This window comes from Pleurodeles waltl, chromosome 8, assembly GCF_031143425.1.
Source record: "Pleurodeles waltl isolate 20211129_DDA chromosome 8, aPleWal1.hap1.20221129, whole genome shotgun sequence".
NCBI lineage: Eukaryota > Metazoa > Chordata > Amphibia > Caudata > Salamandridae > Pleurodeles > Pleurodeles waltl.
Genome location: NC_090447.1, coordinates 1,418,998,756 through 1,419,013,513, shown reverse-complemented (window position 1 = coordinate 1,419,013,513; position 14,758 = coordinate 1,418,998,756). Strand labels below are relative to the sequence as shown.

Below are 14,758 nucleotides of genomic sequence, written 5' to 3'. Positions count from 1 at the left end.
CGCCACTTGGAGAGACCTGGGTCGCGTTACAAAGGTAGCTAGGCCTTTGAAGCTTCCCACCCTGGAATACTCATCCTGCCTAGAGGAGGTGTCAACACTCCCTCCCAGTGCAGGAGTTTGTCTCTGGAGCCCGAGAGCTGGCTCTCACCTTAGTGGGTCAGAACATGGCTAAGGTGGCTGAACTGGTCAGGACCAGTCAGTTAACACACTAGTAGCTCTAAGGTGCCCTCTGGGTGCATGTATTAGTAAATCCAACTCTGGCATCAGTGTGGGTTCACCAATACAAGATGTTTGATACCAAATATCCCTATCTTCAGTGAAGCCATCATGTAGCCTGGGAACTCATAGTGACCAGTGTCCAGCACATGTTTAACCTAGCTTCCCTGGTCACTTACTTTGTCTGAGAATCGACAAAGACATAGCAGGGGCATATCTGCACAAGCATGTAATATAATACACCCTGCCTTAGGGCTATAAGGTCTGCTAGAGGGGTGAATTACATATATTATATGCAGTGTTAGGGGACATGACACACAGGCTGGGTGCCATGTGTTGTTTTCACTTTTATATGCACCAAGACATGTAGCCTGCAATGGCAGCCAGTCATGTGCCTCGTGAGGTGGTCCCTTGGGGTGGCACAATTCATGCCGCAGCCCTTAGGAGATCCTCTTTAATACGCCAGGCCCTAGGTACCAGGGGTCCCACTTACTAGGGACTTATAGAGGGTGTTAAAGGTTTAGCCAATTTGGGAAACAACTGTGCAGGTTTTGGGCGGGAGATCTGGCACTGGGAACCTGGCTAGCAGGAACCCGGTGCACTTTCAGTTGAAATTACACCTGATACCAGGCAAAAAGTGGGGGGCTAACCATGTCAAAAGGGTGCTTTCCTACAATAGGCAATCTGTTGCCTACCAAGGTGAGACCTATTTGCTTTGCCAATGCTTGTCCTTGTTTCCTTCATTTCTCCTGTCTCTCCATCCTCCTATCCGTCCTTTCTCCCATTCATCCTTTTTTCTGCCCTTTCATCCATCCATCCATAAACCCATCCTATTCTCCTTCCATTTGTATTTGTATTTAGTTTTTTCGCAAATTTTCTAAAGTAATTAGGACCAAAAGGCATCAAAGCTCAAAGGTGAGACATTTCAGCACATTGGTGAGAGTCAACTGCTCCCCTCCCCACCCCCTACCTAGAGAATGAAGCCCCTGCCCAACTAAGGAGACATAAAGAGCCAAGTTTTAACAGATTATTTGCTGTGTTATCTGGCACTGGGAGCATCCCACAGGTTTTAGGCCACCAAGAATTATTTCAGTTTTTTCTTCATTCCTTTTAAGCCAATAAGCCTTCATCCAACTGCAGACTGCAGCCATAGACGAGCTGAATTTATTGGCCTTATTGTCCAAATCATCAGAAATGAAAACGATTTGGGTATCATCTGCATAGGCGGAGACTTGAAAGCTGAAAGAGCCCGCTAGCTTGGCCAGAGGGGCAGCATAGAAGTTAACTAGCATAGAGCTCATCAAGGAACTCTGAGGGACCCCGCACGGAAGCAGGAATGGATGAGCCCTAAAATCACCACAGCTGACCGTGAGACTTTTACTAGTCATGAAGGATTCTAGCATTTTAATGCAACATCGTACAGTCCTGCTTGTCTCAGCCTTTGCACCAACATAGAAGGAGACATGGTGTCAAAGGCTGCCCACAAGTCGAGCAAGACCAGAATAGCCGCTCCCCCTGAGACAACCTGAAGGCAAATGTAATCTGCTGTCATTAATAGAGCGGATTCCAAGCTGTGATTACTTCTGAATCAATTTTGTGATAGATCCAGACAATCATATGCATTAAGAAATTGTGCCAGTTCCAGGTTAATATGTTTCCTCAAAATTCTTGAAGGGGCGGGCAACAGAGAGATCAGAAGTAGATTTTTAAGATCTCCCGCATCTCCGTTAGGCTTCTTCTTCAGTGGAATCACAATTGCCTCCATCCAACACTGGGGGAAAGTGCCATACTCCAACACTTGAGAATAAGGGCCTGATTCTAACTTTGGAGGACGGTGTTAAACCGTCCCAAAAGTGGCGGATATACCACCTACCGTATTACGAGTCCATTATATCCTATGGAACTCGTAATACGGTAGGTGGTATATCCGCCACTTTTGGGACGGTTTAACACCGTCCTCCAAAGTTAGAATCAGGCCCTAAATGTTCTCCAAGCAATCTCCGAAAACATCCTTAGGTGGGCACGGGTGATCAATAAACCCATCAATTGTTCCTTCCTTCTTTTCTCAATCCACCCATCTATCCTTTTAGCCATCCATCCATCTATCCATCCATCAATCCACCCATCATTGTCCGCAACCTGCTTTCCTTCACCCCTTCATTCTCTCACCCACCTATTCCTCCAACCATCCATCTATTCTCTTTCCCTCCTTCTTTCCAGTGAGCCATCATCCTCCCTTCTCTTTATCCATCCTTTTCTTGATATATTCGTCCTTCTTTCCATTCTTCATTCATTCCATACCTTAATATCTTCACTTTTTTCTATTTATTTTACAACACTACAGATCCATCATATTATCCCCTTGCGTTGGTATTTATGATCTTTTGTTTGGAAACTATTGTCTCTGATGAAAGCCAAAGGAGCAACAAACTACAATTAAAATAGTTTTAAGTTACAAAAAACTGCCCAGGGTCACCTCCACTCAAGCTGCTGAAGTGCAAAGTCCCTGACCCCTCTGCTATTACCTATATTTCTGCTATATTTCACAACAAGGCTCACATCAGCCTATGCCCTTGGTGAGACGCACAAGGGAAGGGATTATGAGTGTGTAAATTAATCTCCTTCTGTATGAGTGACTGAGTGGGGCAGTGCATTCCATATGAGAAGTGGGCCTTCACTGGTGTCTCAGGGTGGGGTTAATTCACTTGGAATGGAGCCCAATGCTGGGTATACGTGATTCTATTTGATCATAACAAGCTATTCTAACACTTTGAAGGACAAATCAGATTATGTCTGTTTTTGTAATGAGTCTCAAATACTTAAGGGTAGGGAACTGTTCCTCACCCCGTGTACTTAGATGGTATCTCAAGAGAAGAGTGCTCCCCATGCCTCTCCTGAACCCGAAACCTTTCAGTGTCTGTGAGGAAGCCAGCCAGGTGACATTTACAGGCCACTCCCCAAAGGTTTTCAGGCGACTCCATCATTTTGTGTCACATCACTGGCCTGGAAGGAGCTTGTCTACAAAAGCATTTCGGTGGCAAGAAGAGGGATCATGAGTGGGTGAGGGTAGAATCCTTGTTTAGAAGTAACTCTTCTTGAACAGAGATAATCAGGAAGTTAATTGTGAAAATACAACATGCATAAAAATGGTGGGCAAACAGGAAACACAATTTTGACATAAAATGGCAGACAAGGCCGGATTGGCCCGTATCGGGCATCGGGAGTTCCCCCGGGAAGGTTGATGGGTGGGGTGGGGTGCTTTTGTTACTGAGGTGCGGGGCGGTTTTGTAGTAGTGCAGCAGTTTTAAAAGCACAGTAGTGTTCCTTGTATATCCAACAGTTTTCAGGCAACAAAGTGCCAAGATAACTTTGGTGATTAATGTACCTGCTGGAGAGAGATCAGAGTTTTGTCTAGTGTCACTTTTGACTCATTCAAGGTAGCACAGAGGGTTAATACACCTGCTGCAGAAAGTGTACTATGCAGATCACAGAACAGTATTTTATGTGCAATGCTCGGTGGGTCACTTCTTTTGTCACAGAAATCCTTTTGTTACTGTGCAGTTTATAAGTTACAATCATATTCTAGCACAGTAAGCTATGAAGGGCATCAAAGACCTGCATCCAAACTGCACGGTACAGGTTAGAAAGCTATTTGTTCCCAGTCTTTGATTATCCTAATTTTGCTACAAAGCATTTGTTTGGGTAGAAATGAATTGTTATTAGTAAAGTCAACCCTAACCACTGTGTTACGTTCAGAATCCTAAGTTTGCGCTTCCCCAGACCAATTTCTGTTAAACAATGCCTACCAGTATGGATGGCATGTGATTCCTACACCTTGAAGTCCCCTTTGTCTTTCTATACACAGATTTACACATGTATGATTCATTGTCTCTGTATGTGTGTGTGTGATGTTAAGTGCTTGAATGTCATACTCAGGTAAAAGAGGTGCTATAACACAAATTAAATACACGTGAGAGACGGGCTATGGAGAGATGAGAGACACTATTAGAAGGTGATGGTTAGGGAATGATTAAAGAGCCTCAATAATGATTGCTGTATCCTGGTGCACTGTAAGGTCGTCATTTACTATGCTGTAAAAACTAATACAATTGAATATGTAAAGAAAAATGTGTTGTAGAATGCACAGTTTTTGGCATTTTTTCCCATATTTTCTTTGGGGGTAGTGGGGGTTGGAGAAACCCTTAAGCCCCACTGTAGTGATCAGGCTCACTTGCTATGCACCCTATCGGTGCTGGTCTGATCAAAGTTGCCAGGGCTGCTTTGGGTTCCCAGTCGGGTCTGATGGCAAATGCAATAGGTCCATCTTTATGGTGCTAAAGTACTAGCAGTGCAGAGCAAGACACAGGAGAGATCCAACGGAAGCAGGCAGAAAGTTACAGTTGTAATAGTAAAGTAGTCCCTCACTTATTTCAATGCAAGCACTCAAGTGGAGGCTGAAGGATACATGCCAGCAATCAATAGCATTAGGTAAGAGATTAATACTCCATTGGGCTGAGCCAAGACGTGATTGACGTGATTGGCAAAGTCTCAAGCCAATGGCTGAAAAAAGCTAATGGTGGAAAGGAGCAGGCCCAAAGATTACTCTTTCTGTATATTGGTAGCAATATGTGTGTTTGGCAGCTGCACTGGCAAAACTCAGACTTAAAAAGCCTGCGACTCACAAACCGCATCAAGCTTAAACAAAAATAGTCATTTAGTAAGTAGTGCTTCTAGGTCAAAGTGGCTGGCGATTTTTACTAACACGAAAATCCAAGAATACTTGTGAATTGCGAATATCCGAATACATACAGGAAGGTGCTTCTGTGAGTCATTGTAAAACAGTACCCTTAGCGCTCAACGTAGTGATGCTGCTAAATTGTTACAAAAGGTATCCTTCAGTAGGCAACTGCTATTTTGACTATAAGGCTCAAAATCCATACAGGTTTATGCATATATAGCAACCCTGCCCTCAGTTCACCACCCTGCTGATACTCTGAAACCCCCCAATCATACGTCTTGCTTCAGTGGGGTTTTCTGAAATCTACAAATTTTTAGGCCAAACCCTACCAGACCAGGATTGCAAAGACATCCTAGGGACATTTTGAAAGCTTCCCTGAGAATGAATTACGTCCGTTGCTTTGTAGTTTGTAACTCACATTTGCTTTCTTTCTATTTGCTGGATTTATTTACTTTAGAGTGTGCAGTGTATATATATTTTTCCGTACTGTAGAGCATAGCCTGTTTACTATATTCTTCCACGAGTGCTCTCTTTCTCTACAACCCTGTTACTCTACTCCAATCTACGGCAGTCTACTCTATGACACTCCATGACACTCTACAACACTCTACCGTACTCTAGCCACTCTATGCCACTTTATTCCACTCTATGACACTTCACTCTACACTATATCACTCCACTCTATGGCGCTCCATTTTATGACACTTCACTTCACTCTACAACACTTTATTCCATTCTGTGCTATGGCACTCTACACCCCTCCACTCTACGTCACACCACTCTACGACACTTTACACCACACCACTCTATGCCACTCAACGACACTCCATTCTACTCCACTCTACTCCACTCCACTCTATGCCCCGCCACTCCACAGCACTCTAAACCATTATATGCCACTCCACTCCATAACACTCTATGACCCTCCACAACACTGTACAACACTCTACTCTACAACACGTCACTCTGCGCCACTCGACACAAATCCACTTCAACCAACGACACTCTATGCCACTCCATGACACTCTACGCCCCTTTACTTCACTCTATGCCACTCCAGTTTTTAACACTTTACTCTGCTGTATGCCGCTCCATGGTAATCCACTCTGCTCTATGACACTTTACTCTAATGTACACCCTATGTTCCTCTACTCCACTCTATGCCAGTCTACACCACTCTACTCCACTCTATTTGACTCTATGTTATTCTACGTTGCTCTATGAAATTCCACGTCACTCCACTCCTCTCTGTGCCCTTCCACTCTATGACCCTCCACTCTGTGCTCCTCTTCTCTACACCCCGCACTCTGACACAACACCCAGCTTCACTCTACTCCACAGTATGCCACACTACTCCACTCCACTCTACGACACTCTACTCTACTGCACTCTACGCCGCATCACTCTATTCCACTGTACTCCACTCTATGTCACTTCACAACACTCTACGATGCTCCACTCTATGGCCCTCCACTCTACGACCCTCCACAACACTTGAATTCACTCTCTGACACTCCACTCTATGCCAATCCACTCCACTCTATGACACTCTACAATACTCCACTCTATGACTCTCTACTCCATCCCACTCTACAACACTGTACCCCACACTATGCCATTCCACGTCACTTCACTCTAGGCCAATCTAGTCCACTCTACACCACTCCACTCTAGGACACTCCACTCTACAACCCTCCACAATACTCTACTCCACTCTATGACAGTCTACTCCATGACAGTTCAGTATTCAACACTCTACAGCACTCCTCTCCATGATGTACTACGACTCTCTATGCCACTCTACACCACGCAATCTATGACAGTGTATGTCACTTTACTCCACTCAACACTGTTATACAGTTCCTACAAATATAGTAGGCCTGTGTAACACTTCAAAGTATAGGGACTTAGTCCACATATACCATCAGTAAGTGTTGGTGGGTTTTAGCTAGCTCACGGTACCACATCAATCCCCTTAATCAGTGGTTCCCAACCTGTGGTCCAAGGACCCCTGGGGGTCCATGAAGCCTCCTCAGAGGGTCTGCAACTGCTTAGAAAATTAAATAATTTTAACAGATTAGGTCCCCAGCTTTCAGTAATGACTAAGTGGGGGGTCCCCGGATTCCAATAATATTAAGTGGGGTTCCCCAGGTTGCAGTAGTGGTAAAGAGGGGGTCTACAGAAGTCAAAAGGTTGGGAACCACTGCCCTAAACTGAACAGGGTAAAGATGTTGTTGGCAACCTCGAACAGAACACTCTGATTCCCAAGAAAAACGTGGAAACAGATCAAACCTTTTTGTGAGTCACTCTTGCATACCCAAGATAAACACAAGAAAGATACAAAAAAGCATTGTCAAACATATATTGAAATGGTCGTATTCTTGCATAAATAGCCTGTGCTGCGATTATTAGAAAGATGAGTGTGGAAGACCCCCTCCCTGCACCTACCTTGGAATCCCTTACGATGCAGTCTTCAGTGAACAGGAACTGCCGTCGGACTTGGGGAGAAAAAAAAAAGGAAGGAAATAGGGAGGACTGGGCAGTAAAAAGGTGCCACTGACACTTAAAAAGGACTTCTCTTTCCCAGTGCAGGGAGTGGAGCAAGGACACTAAAAGAAAGGACGGACAAAAACAAGGTGGAGCAGAAGGAGAAAAACACTGAAGGAACACACTGGAAGAGCATCCATGCAGCAGAGGAGTCTTCAAGTTGGGATGTTGTGGATTGTGGTACAGTGGCGACCGAAGCTAACCCCTTTTAAGATGTCAAGGAGACGTGGACTGAGGAGTGGTGGACGCCTTAGAAGATGCCTGTAAGCTGGTCACAACTCAGGAGAGTTTTGGCAGAGCATTGAGTGGTTTGCTAAGGGAGAGCACGTAGTCAGCAGTGGGGAGTGTATCCACTGTATTGTGTCAAGGGGGTTGAGGAGGACGGAAGTTGCCTTGTCTATTGTTTTTTTTAATGTATGTTTTTGGTGCTCTTGTAGGCAGCTAACAAATATAAGGCTCATGCACCTATGATTACTTTTCCTTTGTTTTCCACTTTATGTTCAATCCCTAGCCCTTGTTGGAGGAGGGGTGTCCCCCTTAAAAGATACCACCAGCTCAGGGTAGATAGTACTAGTGGTGTGGGCACATCTTTTTGCTCAGGGTCCCAGTATAATCCTGAGATCCCTGTGTCGCGAAGTTTTCCATATTTGACCCGCAATCCCCTTCTCCCAACAATCTACAATCAATCCCCAGGAAGGCAGAAACTGGAGTTTATTTTATGATTACTGTTTTATTTGCATATTATCCCAAAGGAAATAAAAAATTGTATCCTAGAGGTGGACTTTATTACTGGGCGCTTTAAGCCCTTCGCTGCCGGGCCTTTTCCCCCTCAGGTGCCAAACCTTTTTTTGGCTATTTGGGGCAGTTCTCCCTTAGGCCCTCATAACTTTTTGTCCACATAAGCTACCCACGCCAAATTTGTGTCCTTTTTTTTCCAACATCCTAGGGATTCTAGAGCTACCCAGAGTTTGTGGGTTCCCCTGAAGGAGACCAAGAAACTAGCCAAAATACAACAAAAATATAGTTTTACTGGGACATACCCATTGTTACTATTTTTATGCTTTTAGCCTCCTTCCAGTTAGTGACAGAAATGGGTATGAAACCAGTGCTGGATCAAGGGAAGCTTAACATTTCTAGAAAGTAGACAGAATTCTGAATTTAGCAAGGGGCCATTTGTGTAGATCCTACAAAGTTTTCCTACAGACAATTTCAGCTGAAATAAACAAATATTGAAATTGAGGTGAAAAAAACTGCCATTTTTCTTCAGGTTTTACTCTGTAACTTTTACTGCAATGTCAGATTTTTGAAAGCAATATACCATTACGTCTGCTGGACTCTTCTGGTTGTGGGGATGTATAGGGCTTGTAGGTTCATCAAGAACCTTAGGTACCCAAAGCCAATAAATGAGTTGCACCTTGCAATTGGTTTTCATTCTGTACCGGGTATACAGCAATTCATTTGGTGAAATATAGAGAGTGAAAAATAGGTATAAAGAAAACCTTTGTATTTCCAAAACAGGCACAAGATAAGGTGTTGAGAAGCAGTGGTTTTTTGCGCATCTCCGAATTCTGGGGTCCCCTGCTAGCATGTGAATTACAGGGCATTTCTCAAATAGACGTCTTTTTCACACACTGTCTTACCTTTGGAAGGAAAAAAATTAGAGAAACACAAGGGCAATAACACTTGTTCTGCTATTCTGTGTTCCCCCAAATCTCTCGATAAAAATGGTACCACGCTTGCGTGGGTAGGCCTAATGCCCACGCCACGAACCGCAACATGGACACATCACATTTTCCCAAAGAAAACAGAGCTGTTTTTTGCAAAGTGCCTAGCTATGGATTTTGGCCTCTAGCTCAGCCATCACCTAGGGAAACCTACCAAATCTGTGCATCTGCTCAGCCAGCACCTAGGAAAATCCAAGATGGGGTGACTTGTGGGGCTCTCACCAGGTTCTGTTACCCAGAATCCTTTGCAAACCTCAAAATTTGGCCAATAAAAACACCTTTTCCTCACATTTGTTGACAGAAAGTTCTGGAATCTGAGAGGAGCCACAAATTTCCTTCCACCCAACGTTTCCCCAAGTCTCCTGATACAAATGGTACCTCACTTGTGTGGGTATGCATAGTGCCCGTAAAAGGAAATGCTCCAAAACACTATGTGGACACATCAAAATGATCAAATACTAAACTACCTGTTTTTGCGGGGGCTGCGTTTTTGATCCTGGCTCAGCAGCCATATAGGGAAACCTACCAAACCCAAACATGTCTGAAAACTAGACACCCGAGGGAATCCAGGGAGGTGTGACTTGCGTGGATCCCCCAAAGTTTTCTTACCCAGAATCCTCAGCAAACCTCAAATTTAGCTAAAAAAAATCAAATTTTTCCCACATTTCTGTGTGGGATCACCGCACCGAGACAAATTTCCTATCACACAACGTTCCCCTTAGTCTCCCGGTAAAAATGATACCACACTTGTGTGGGTGTGCCAAGTGCCTGTGACATGTCGAAATTGAGGGGGAACCAAAGCTGGTCCAAAAGAGCAGTTTGAAAAAAAAAAAAAAAATGTTTAGGCTGACAAGTGGGGCAGAATTTCTATCAGTATAGATGAGACAATGCTGGATGGTAGGAATTTTGTGGATTTTGTGGATTTCTGCAGATGCCGTAAGGTTCCATCATAAAAATGTAGGAAAAATGTGTGCATTTCCAGCAAAGTTGGAGGTTTGCAGGGCATTGTGGGTAAGAAAATGGTGCTGGTGCATTTGAAGCACACCACCCTAGAATCACCCGGATGTTTAGTTTTCAGATGTGTCTAGGTCTTGTGGAATTTTCTACATGGCAGCGTCCCAAAGTCCAAAAAGTGCAGTCCTCACCATTCCAAGTGGGACGATTTTGAGAGTTAGCCAATCTCTCGTGGCCCAAATGTAAAACCAAAACCCCAAATAATCAAATGTCCTCTTGCTTGCAGTGGGATAAGATGTTTTAGTGTGTGGGGGTAGAGCTGAAAGACAGTTACCCCCTTCAGTTGGGGTGGGGGCAAAACCAGGCCCATACTGGTTGGGAGCCACCACGCCACTATTTTATTATTTTTTTTATTCGCTGCCATCCAGTAGACTTTCTGCCCCCCCCCCCGGGGTGTGGATCAGGGGTAATTGCCCCATCTGCCCACTGGTGGGCAGAACAACTTTGGCCCCATTTATTGGGGTGGGGGTATGGCCATACTTCCACTCCCTTATTTTGAAAAAAAAATCCTCCCTGGTCTCTGGTGGGCTTTCTGCCCCCCTCGGGGGCAGATGGGCCTTCCAAAAATAGGCCGATCTGCCCCCGCAGGTATGTCCAACAGTAATGTGCCCCCATGGGGAGCGACCCTTTCCCAAGGGGCTGCCCCCCCAAACAAAACACACACATACACACACACACCAATCCCTGGTGCCTAAGTGGTTTCTGCCCCCCCCCAACCCAGGGGCAGATTGGCCTAATAAGAATAGGCAGATCTGCCACCAAGGGGAGCAGAAATGGCCTAAAATAAATATGCCTCCAGGGGAGCGACCCTTGCCTAAGGTGCCGCTCCCCACATATAATACAATAAAATAAACAAACAAAAATCCCTGGTATCTAGGGTTTTCTCCCCAAGAGGGCAGAAATGGCCTACAAAACATTTGCCCCCCAGGGGAGCGACCCTTGCCTAATGGGTCGCTCCCCTCACATGAAACTGACATTAAAAAAACCCTGGTGTCTAGTGGTTCTAATAAAAATAGGCTGGGGGCAGAAATGGCCTAAATACAATCCCCCCTCACCCCCCCCCCCCCACGGGCGCGACACTTGCCTAAGGGGTCACTCCCCACATAAACAATAAAGTAAACAAAAAAAAGATATCCTTGGTGTCTAGGGGTTTCTGCCTCCCGGGGTCAGATCGGCCTAATTATAATAGGCCGATCTGCCCCCAGAGGGGGCAGAAAAGGCCTAAAAATATTTTGCCCCCCTGGGGAGCGGCCCTTGCCCAAGGTGTCGCTCCCCTTATGCATAAATATTTTTAAAAATCCCTGGTGCCTAGTGGACATTGACATGACCTTTCCTTTCGTTTCATGCCTCTGCCTGCCCCCTCCTCCCAAGCAGAAGAGAAATGCTTTGCATTTCTCTTTTGCATCACGCTGGAAGCATGCTTCCAGCGCGATGGAAGGTGACCTCTGATGAGGTCAGCACGCGATTGCGTGCTGACGTCATCAGACATCAATTGGAGGGATGGGGGTGGAAGGGGAAGCAATTCCCCTTCCATCCCTGACGGGGGGTGTGTTGGCTGGGTGCAGGACGAGCTGGGCTCGACCTGGGCACATGGCATCCATGGCCGAGGGTGAGCCTAGCTCGTCCAAGGCACCCGAGGGGTTAAGGGAGGTGTTGTAATTCTTTATTTCTCAATTCTTCTCCTTTTCTTTCCTTCTAGGGTGGATTCCAGCTTCAGATCAGGCTAGACGATGCACCCAATATCTCAGGAAGAAGGCAGAAGATGATGTCTGGTTGTAGAGGATTTTTCTATACTGCTCAAACAAAGGGGACGTTATAGGATTGGGGAGTAACGGCTTTTCACTGGGGAGGCACCACTTTCCCTAGTGTATTGTCTTTCTCCTGTGTTACTAGAGTTTCTCCTAATAGCACCCGGAGACCACTCAATAAACCCATTGAATCCGAGTATGCAAACACAAAGTACAAAACAAAAGAACATAGGAAAGAGAAAGAAAAATGCAATACAGGGACCCGACCACTCCCACGCTCCCCTTTTTCCCCGCAAGCCACCCGTCATGGCTGCATATGTGGTCCTGTACCTGGGAGAGCTATGTCCCTCCTGGGGCGTAGCTGGATATCGCATCCATCTCCTCTCTGGCACTGACGGGTTTGCTGTCACAGTGGGTGGTCTTATGACAAGGCTCTGGTGCGGTGGTGAGGATGGCGCTGTTTCCGTCCATCACCTTAACTCTTGGCTGCACTTCCTTGTCGCCTCTCAGCACCTCTCTCCCCTCCAATTTGACATGCTCTGTATTTCCGGGTGCTTTTGGCCAGTCAGCGCTGTTGTTGTTGGATGACGGATCCAGTGGACTTGCTCCTTCCCTTTCACTCATCCCCCAGGAGTATAACTGACTCTGACGGTCTGACTCCGTACGAGTTGGATATTCTGCCTGCTCACACCCTGGAAGTGAGTAGTTGAAAAGTGCCTGACCCTGGGTGGGTGCTATCAACAATACGGGCCAGTGCATAGTGTAACGGGTGTTAAGGTGAAGGAACCCTAACTACATAGTGAGGGTAAAATACTTCTCGTCTCCTTTCCCATTTCCCCTGAGGGTACTGGCAGCGACAACCTCCTCAAAAGACCTTTGGAGAAGGGGAGAAAAAAAAATCAATCTGCATTATTACCTGAAAGGAACAACCCTTATTTCAGACATCTGATTTGCACGATGATGGCTGAGGCAAAATCTATCGCACCTACCACATTAGTGAAAGCAAGTGTAATAAAGTGGTATGCTTATTGGTGCACGAGTCCAGGAGACCAGCCAATATATACTCCACAATGGAACAAATTCCTCAATATTAACACAAATGACTCAGCACACATTCTTGTACAACAATAATGAGTTGAAAAACACCACTTGTCATTTCAATACAACATTAATACAGGCATTTTCACATAACTCCATGACTCGTCCATATAATGGACAAAAAATCTTGTTCTTTATTCATCTCCATAAAACAGCTTTCTTAGATTGTAGCCAATGTGTTTCATCCCTTATGAGGCCCTTTTGAAGGTTACTAAAACATGTACAATATGTACATTTAAAACCATTTCTTGTCTATCAAAAATACATAAATTATGAAAACGTTAAAACACTGCAAGAGATCCAAATGAAACATTAGTGTCCTTAGGCATCACATATTTACAGACAGTGAAACTGCATGCATCACTTCTGGAGGTATGTGAGTTATGTGAGAGAACCCCTTAAATGTAGTCATATTCAGACATCATATATGCATTGCCAGTATATATCATATGCATCCTTTCTGGAATTATGAGAAGGAATTAAAAAGAAGTCCTCTGGAGCCACCACTATCCGAACATGTTACGTCCCTCAAGGGGGCTTCTTCAGGGCTGAAGTAGGTGTATTTTTGGGATGTTCATCTAAAAGGTCCCGTTGTTCTTATTGTTAGACACTCCCTCTGTACTATCCTTATATATGTCCCATCTCGTATTGGGCAGACCATTTATGGTCTTGTGAGTCCCGATTATTTACACACGGCGTCCCATGCAGTGTTCACAAACACATGAAAATGATTACAGCCATGTACTTTTCTGTTGATTGATACTAATAAAATAGCACAATTAGTAAACCCAGTCAGCCTCCAAAGCCATATATCCACCCATCCCTTCTACAATGACACAAACTAGTGTAATCAGCATTGTTAGAATAGTAAACAATATGAACAATTCAACCATGAAAATTGTTGTTAATGTTTATGTACTCCTATCTGTATCTAATACTGTACTAACAAGAGCGTAGCACGAGTATCCTCTGCCAGATCAGTTGGGATTGTCTAACCCCCATACCTTGGTGTTAGGTGTCAGGAAGCCAGTACAGGTTATCCTCCTTGGCAGGATGGAGCTAGGGAGTCAGCAGGGCTGCATCTCAATCACATCTTGTAGAGGTTCAGTTTTAATTCCTGCAGGGAAGTGCTCCTCTCAATGAGCTTTAGCACAGAAGCTGTTTATATAACAAAGTGTTGTTCTTATCGCACTGTGGCCAAGGTGCAGAGCAGCCCATTAATTTTGACTAGGTACTCCACTCTAGGCCTCTCCATACTATGGCACTCCACTCCACCTTACAACACTTTACTTCACTCTACGACACTTTACTGCACTATATGCTAAGTCACTCCACTCTACTCCACTCTATGCCACTCTACGGCACTCCACTCTACCCTACTCTACTCCACGCCACTCTATGCCACTCCACTCCACTCTATAACCCCTCCACTCTATGACATTCTACTCCACTCTATGCCAATTCATTCTATACCACACTACTTCACTCTATGCCACTCAACTTCACTTTATTCTATGTAACACTCCATGACAGTCCATTCCACTCTACTCTCTGTCCCTGCACTCTATGCCCCTACACTCTATGTCTCTCCACTCTACCACATAACACTCTAATCTACTCCACTCCACCCTACTCCACTCTAGGCCATTTGATTCTACAACACTCTACTCCAC

At 45.0% G+C, this 14,758-nt stretch overlaps 1 long non-coding RNA gene across 1 annotated transcript in view; it reads left to right on the top strand.

Annotated features, from left to right (window-relative positions):
- The window catches only part of LOC138248707 (uncharacterized), a 38,116-nt gene extending 23,903 nt beyond the window's left edge, over positions 1 to 14,213 (top strand). The window contains exons 2-3 of the long non-coding RNA XR_011194624.1: positions 7,542 to 7,764; positions 11,939 to 14,213. This is a non-coding gene — a long non-coding RNA (uncharacterized lncRNA). The remainder of the gene's footprint in view (positions 1 to 7,541; positions 7,765 to 11,938) is intronic.
- Positions 14,214 to 14,758: the final 545 nt, after the last annotated feature.